An 8,635-nucleotide genomic window follows, 5' to 3' on the forward strand; every position below is an offset into this window, starting at 1 on the left:
AATTCTATATAATTATTATTATTTTTTAAATAAAATAAAACAACTTCAATGTTTTAATATTATCTAACTATATAAAAATCTCAAATATTTATCTTTTAATGTCCCATATTATAACCAGATAATCTCCTAACATTGACATACTCTCAATATCATTACTCTATATGTAAACAAAAAATTAAGTAAAAATTTCAATAATACACATCACATTATTGCAATAACAGCAGCATCAATAATGCACATCAATTAAATTTCATACAGAGGCGTAGCAGCCTCTAATTATTACTATCAATGTATTTGAGCTTCGGTTAAAATTTCGTGGATGAATGCATGCACCTTTCAAGTAACTTTTACCACTTTAATTATTATATTTTTATAAACTTATCGCAACTGCAAATGTATTGTTGTCTTCATGAGGCTGCTATATTAATGTTGCTTGCTTTGATGAATTATAGTTTCTTGTATAGTTAGTTGTGTTTCCACTATATGGACTATGATATGCAAAAGATGAGAGTTCAAATTAAAAGGTACAACAAACTAACTCATTTTAAAAAAAAAAAACTTATATCTCATATTCTTTAATTTTCATATATTCTTTCTTCATATCAAATATGTGTTAATAATTAATTTTTTTTATCATATATATATATATGCAGCCAGTGGGGAGTGATGATTTATTTGTTAAGACTCCAGAGAGAACTTACACTTGTGAAGGAGAGTAGAAGTAGGCATTCATGTGTGTAAGTGCTGTCTAAAATATAAACTTAAGCATAAAGAACATAAAAAAGAAAAGAAAAGTGCTGTCTAAAATATAAACTTAAGCATATGAAAATAAGTGCCACAGGCCACAGGAGATCATCATGCCTGAACTATTATGTACACTAAACTTAGGAAGAAAAAAATTGGCAAGAAAATCATAAAGCTTGATATATTTCTTAATTTTTCATACAGCTCCCTTATGTTTTTCAAAACCTACACAAACCTCTGAGAAATATATTAAACCCACAATGAAAGATTCATGAGCCGAAATTAATACGCTCGTACTATTGATAATTGCACCAAATCGTATCAAATACACAGTAAGTGAATATCGTTTTTATGAAGGCAAATAATATCTAATTATATCTCTAATTAGATCAATGACAAAAAAAAATTAGTTCGTGACTTGAAATAAGAATAGTGAAAAAAAAGTGAAGGGATGAAAGAAAGCTTAAAGAATTTGAGAGATAGGAAATGTTAATTAAGGACTTTCGGGATGCTAAATTCTTTAGGAATAATAACAATTACATTTTCAAAACTTTGATTCATCAAAAAAATTTTCATAACAAATCATTTATAATCAAATTTCAATGTCTTAGTAATCTAATTTCTCTAAACTTAATTAGCTGTCAATTTTTTGGTCAATTAATCAAGAAAAGAGGTTAAAACATTTTCAATTTTAGCCACACAATTTTAAAAAACTATCCCTAGATGAATTAAATGTCACATACTCAAGAAATAGTTCTAACATTAGTGAAGATTATGAAAAGAGTTTTAAGCTGATTTCAATATTGAATCTCTTGACACTACAAGAAAAATCACTTTTAGCGGCCATTTATTTTACTTTTAGCGGCAATAAAAATAGCCGCTAATACATTTACCGGCAATTAGATATTAGCCGTCTTATGCTTCGCCGCTAAAAGGTTTTAGTGGCAATTATAACATTTGCCAGTAAAGACCTTTTTAATGGCCGCAAAAAGTATATAACTATTAGCGGCCATTTTTTTGACAATTTATATGGCCACCAAAATAATTCAAAAATTACAATGTTATTTACTTTTAGCGGCCATTACTATTGCCGCCAAAATTCATTTTACCGGTAATTTATATGGCCACTAAAAATATTTTAAAATTGTAATGTTATTTACTTTTAGTTGCCATTACTATTGCCGCTAAAATTTTATGATTTTTTTTAGTTATATTATACTCATTTTCTTAGAAACAACGAACTACTTTTTTTTTCTAGAATTCCAATTATTTGTGCCATCAATTATTATTATTATGCATAATATAAATATACTGAAATTAATTACTACAAAATGAGATATTTCATTAAACTTAAAATATTGATATACAAATTTTTCTTAAGTATACACTTGTGAGCAAGTTATAATGAATCATAAATACAACCATGTCCTGGATCACAAAATAATCAAACAAAATGAAACCCTGTGTGATAGGTGCAGATCAAATTCCATAACATGATTTAAATGCAAAACGAAGACTACATAACTAAGTTCTACGAAAATATATAGTAACAAACACTATGTGATCACATGCTTTGTGGGGTAGTGAGATAAACCTACCTCTATGCTTGGATGCCCACACTGCCATTAGACATATAAGGATAAACCAGAAGCTTTTCATTAGGAGAAAATGTAAAGAAAGCAAGATGAGCACTACCGCTATTCAAACCAACGAGATCACAACACGTGAGGGAGGTGGAGCTGCTTCTACTTGTGCTTGGATTGAGATGGAATCAGCAGAGAAGGTTGAATCCCATGTACTCCTTTTAAATCACAATGCAAATGCATGCTCTCTTCAATCCTTATATCACTCACTTCCAATTACCATGGTTATTTAATGCCCACAACTCACACAAACACACGTGTCAACTCTACTTTGGAACGTAACAAATCATGTCAAAATTCACTTTACGAGAAACACAAATACTGCTTCCACCCCTTTATCTCATATCTCACCCTCTATATTTTTTTGGCTCAATACTGTTTGTATGGTTTTCTTTTTGGATTGGACTATTTTTGTTACTGTATTAGTTCTGTCAGCAACAAAAATAATGGTTTTAACTAAGAGCAATTTCTTTCAAAGAAGCAGAAAACATATAATAATAATAATTACACAACAAATAATTTAATTAGGTATTTGAAAGATTTTTTTCCCAATGTTCATTTTTACTAATAGTGTCAGCTATTTCCATACAGTATATTAAATGAGATCATGCTTCGATCATTAATCAGTAATCAATGACCATAACCAAACTCTAGCTGAAGAGGGTGGGAATTGAATTATGTTACTACCTAAATTATATACAGATCAAATTAGTCCCAAACTCAAATTTCACAAACTCTCCAATACATAGCAACAAGAAACTGACTTCACATGAAACCATGTCTCTCCCAAAAGTAGTTTTATATTTTTCATGGCTCAAAAATTGTCAATTGACAATACAAAGCTGACCAATAAACAAACAACAATAAGGGTCCATTGTGGTCCATTACCTAGTGCCTGCAGATTAAGAAATTAAGTTAAGGAATGAGGGTGGGAAAAGGGATTAGGGTGGAAGAGAATAGTGATGCAGAACTGCATACTCAATAGCAGAACCAGCTCCAGCGTATTTTGTCTGGTACACAGAAGAGTAAACACCATTAAACTTAACCATCCATTTGAGTATAAAATAATGAAAATCACAAATGTAATTTAAAACGGACATGGTCATATGGTGGGACAATGTTAGCAACATTTGTAACCACAAAGGCCTCACTGGGCTGGAAATCTAACACATGAGATGGGCACACTCTTGAATCAGAGCAAGCAAACACCATGAACTGCAAAAACAAAACCGAACCACCACAAAGTTATTAGCCCTTCGTCCAAAAGAAAAATTAAATTTATTAATCATTATCTAAAAAGGATCCTAATCTAATTGAACATTGTTATTCCTTTTTTATTTTGGACAAGTAAAATTTAAAAGTTATCTATTTTAGTTTTTATTATTAGTTTGATTCTGTTAAGTACTCACCTAAAAAAGCTAAAATATTGACATGATAAGACATATTATAGCAACAATTTTTTGATATCAAATTAATGAATAAAAGAAAGAAAAATACTTTGGGGGCTTGTCCTTTGGCAAGTTCACCATACAAAGCAGGGTTCTTGCTGTGGAACAATAGAGAAAATGAAAAACTTAAGGTATAAGAAATAAAAGAAAAGAATAAAGAAATTACATGTTTAATCAATTAAGTTACTAACTCATATTTCTCTTTCTTGAAGTGAATGAAGCCAGCTTTGATCCTCTCAGAGGCTGCATCAGATGCAGCGATTCCACCGGAAGATGATGTTCCCAATGAAAAGGAAGGAGATAATGTGGAGCACCATAGTTAACTATAGAAACTCCCGTCATTGACCAGAAAAAACCCAAGAGTGCCACTCTACCGTGTCAAGTGTCTCACTACCGCTATGCTTCTGCATCATAATATAAATCAAGCAAGACAAATAAATATAACATCTCTTCTCAATTCAGTTACTCGCCAACACTAGAAAAATTAAATGCAGTATGTAAAGAAAGGAATTTGTCATTACATTAAAAAGATTTGTGGCAATATCTGCATCAACAGCACTAAATGGATCATCCAAGAGGTATATATTAACATTCTGGTAAAGAGCACGACCGAGCTGAATCCATTGCTTCTGGCCTCCACTCAGGTTAACCCTTTCTCCCCTATCTCATAATCTCAAGAAATAACCGAATAAGTAACTGAAATATGTATATCATAAAAAAAAGAATTTAGTCAGATGAGCACATCAAATCAAAGCAGAACACAATCAATTCTATAATTTACTCACGATTTAGTCATGTATGTTACTCCCTGAAGAACACCTGATGTTCCACCCAATACTGGAAGCAATGCAAAGAGTAAACTAACAACACAATCCTAACAGAAACCAACGATTTTGAATATTGCATTAGAAATTGTGCGAGGGAAATCCTCAATAAAGAATATCAGCTCATAGCATTAGTCTGCACTCTATTTTTAAGAATTGGTGGAAGCACTGTTCTAATCAAATATATGCATCTGAAATATAAACATAATAGTACAAACCTGCAGAATCAGTGTTCCACTTGTAACCTGACCATGAAGGGCATTAACACTATTCCTTTCCATCAAGAATTTCAAGACCTATGTGTCAAAAAGAAATAAAAGCATAAGTAGTAGTACTTTAACGCAGAAATAAAATATCTGAAGAGAAGTATTAGTGTTACTTCAGGAAGAATAATACCATAAAAATTAAAGTGATAAATAAAGCTTAAATTCTTCAGAATTTATTCAATAAGTAACTTCACTAAACTTTCAAATTGAATATGCAGGAAAGGATTTCAATAAGTAATCACACAAGAATGAAAAGTAATGACCAGAAAGAATATGCAGGAAAGGATTTCAAATTGAACAACTATATTTAAGCTTGTACTTCATTACAGATTCAGCAGACCAAACTTGCGTTGCCTCATTGGCTGCTCTTTCCTCAACCAACATACAGAATGATAAATCCTCATAGGCTTTGACGTAAGGAATGCAAGATGCAGAAGCTTTTTTCACTTCATCAAACATATATTCAATTTTAATAAGGCTTCAAACCCTAGAAATTAAAACAGAGCCAAGCAATAAAAACTACACAATTTAAAGTCACACCTAATTAGAAGAAGGAAAGATCCTTAATACTCAATCAGCTAAGACTATATTTAACTCACTAAATACAGAAAATCAAAGGCAATACAAGGTTTCCATCAAATATAAACAAAAATCTTAATTCATCCATGCCAAAACAACTTTACAAATGTATAATAAATCTCAAACCTAATCCAACCAATCAAACCTCTGTCTCCCAAATGTTGCAGCCCTAGGTTTAACTTTCCTTCTAACTTCACTCCTCAAATCAGAATCACCTCCTACTTTTATCTATAACGGTTAAATAAAGGAGAAAAAGCAAAGCTCAATTTCGTATTCTAATAATCCTAATTCATCCTATCAAATGAATATTTCAGAATAACAATGACAATTGAATTTCAGCAATGTACATTGAACAAAAAAGAATTGGAAAAAAGCACCAGGTTGCGATAGAACACAAATTGGGAGCACAAGAATCAGAATTGAGAGGGAGATTAAGGAACTCGTACCTGACGATTAGAGCATGATTCAGATTTCAATCAAAATCAGCACTAGCTTATCCGAGAAAATGATTCAGATCGCGATTAACATTGAGATGAAAACTTGGAAGAGATTCGAGCAATGAAAAAGATGGAATGATGGAGATGTGAGAAGAAGAAGAAGAAGAACGATGTGTGGTTCTCAGAAGGAATGAAGTATTGAAACAGTAGTTTGTGTGAAGAAGAAGAAGAAGAAGAAGAAGAAGAAGAAGAAGAAGAAGAAGAAGAAGAAGAAGAAGAAGAAGAAGAAGAAGAAGAAGAAGAAGAAGAAGAAGAAGAAGAAGAAGAAGAAGAAGAAGAAGAAGAAGAAGAAGAAGAAGAAGAAGAAGAAGACACGGTGTGTGGTTCTCAGAGGGAATGAAGCACTGAAAGAGTAGTTTGTGTGAGGTAAAGTGGCGAGGCACCACCTCCTCGCAATGACGCCGCAGCTCTCTTACGTCGCACCACCTCCTCGCCGTGCTTCTCTGCTTTGCTCCGCGTCTCCTTTGCTAATCGTGCCGCCTCTGCTCCGTCTATCCCTGCTCGATTCACTCTCTCATCGACGACAGGTAGGCTTTTAATTTTTTTTCCTGATTTAGGCAATTAGGGTTCTTAATTCCTACTAGCCTGTGTTAAATTTAATTAGGGTTCCTAAATCACAATTTCATTTTTAATTAGGATTTTTCTATGTCTGGTTCAATTTCTGCCATGCTGTCTGTGTTAGAGGCTTTTTCGTGTCACATTTGAGCATTACTTGTTATTATTAGTGTTGAATTCTAGTTTTGTTCTTTATTCAATTTCTGATGAATTGGGGGTTTTAGCTTTCTCGTGTCATACCTACTGGACATGACCCTTGTTAATATGCTTCGTTGTAAGATCATAGAGCTAAGGGTGTTCGAAACTGATTCTAATGGAGATGAGAATATTATCAGCTTTTATTCGGAATAATTCCAGTTCCTGCTGTTGATTGGATTGGCAAAATTAATATAAAATCAATAGAGACAGGACTTCAGGCTGATTTATCTTACAAATCAACTCATTATTTTCTTGGATTTGGTGGAAATCAGAAAGTGGTCAAAGGGAAGATCCTTAATTCATAAACTTTGAATGTTCTGTATGAAGTTGATGGTCATTGGGATAGGTATTATATTGTCTTTAAAATTTTTCACTTATCGATTCTTAAACAATTAATTCTATTCTATGTTAGATTTATGCTAATTTTATAACCATTTTGATGGGGCAGAACAATAAAGTGAAGGATACAAATAACAGGAATGCGAGAGTGATATATGATGCAAAAGAAGTCATTAATGGGCTGCAAGCACCAATTGTTAAGGATGCAGAGGTAACATATATAAGACTATTCTCTATGTTAAGCACCAATTTCAAGATTTCAGAGATTTTGGTTGATTTATGTTTGCAGCACCAATCAGATGGATAATGTGGATAAGAGACCAGGGATGTTGAGGAGCCCAAAATACACCAACAAGCGTGTTGATGAAGTATTTCCGGCCAGAAAGTCCAAGTTTGGAGTTGTTTCTGGAAAAGAAAATGCAAAGGTTATTTTATTTGCCAAACTCATGATTCTTATTCAGCTTGGTTGGTTTACTTCTTCATTCAATTACAGTTCTCTCATTATTTTATAGTTATCGAGGTTGAAGTTTGAACAAATTAAAATTGTTACTATCTTACTATGTTCAGGAAAATCCATCTTTGGAGAAAACTACTACTAGTAACTTGAAGAATGTTTTGGTTTTTTCTACTTCAGTTGCCAAGAGACAGCAAGGGAGTTCATGGTTTGCCTCATTGTCTATTCATCACTTGATATCATTGTCAACTTTTCACTATTTTTATTCTATTCATAATTGTTGGCAGCATGGAGAATTCTGCTACTTTAGGTGAAGTTAACAAGGATGGTATATTGCAAGCTTGTCAAACAACTGCCGAGTGTAGCCAAGTCAATTTTCGAAGTGTTTCTGAACTTTTGTCAACTGCTGATAAATCTTCTGGATTGACTGCAGTTGATGTGGTATGAAATCATAAGTTGTGGGATTATAATTTAGATTCTGTATTTTAAGGAGGTTATCACTTAATATTATAGGGCAAAGCATTAAGAGGTCTGGCTGCACCAAAGCCATGTGCCCGAACTGGTTTAGCTGCTGACTCAACTGAAAGATGTGGGGATATGATATCAAGCTTTGCAGCCAATTTCATATCCAAATACCATATTCCCGGCCGGAAGGCTCCTCTGGATCTTACTTTAAAGACCGGTATGCGGGTGATTGGTGGACGAAATTGTGATAAAAGAGTTCCAGGCACTGTTAGAAAAGCTCACAACTCCGTTCAACTTAACCAGCAAGTGTACTGGGTCATCCAAGTAATACCTTACGTGAGTAAGGGTCGATCCCACAGAGATTGTTGGTATGAAGCAAGCTATGGTCATCTTGTAAATCTTAGTTAAGTGGATTCATAGGGTCAAATGTAATTGGATTAGATAATTTAAAAGATAAATAAAATAAAAAGGGATAGAAATACTTATGTAAATCAATAGTGGGAATTTCAGATAGATGTGTGGAGATGCTAGAATCCTTTCGAATCTCTACTTTCTTATTGCTTTCATCCAATCCTTCTTACTCCTTTCCATGGCAAGCTGTATGTAGGGCATCACCATCATCA

Source organism: Arachis duranensis, chromosome 9 (assembly GCF_000817695.3).
Source record: "Arachis duranensis cultivar V14167 chromosome 9, aradu.V14167.gnm2.J7QH, whole genome shotgun sequence".
Taxonomy (NCBI): domain Eukaryota; kingdom Viridiplantae; phylum Streptophyta; class Magnoliopsida; order Fabales; family Fabaceae; genus Arachis; species Arachis duranensis.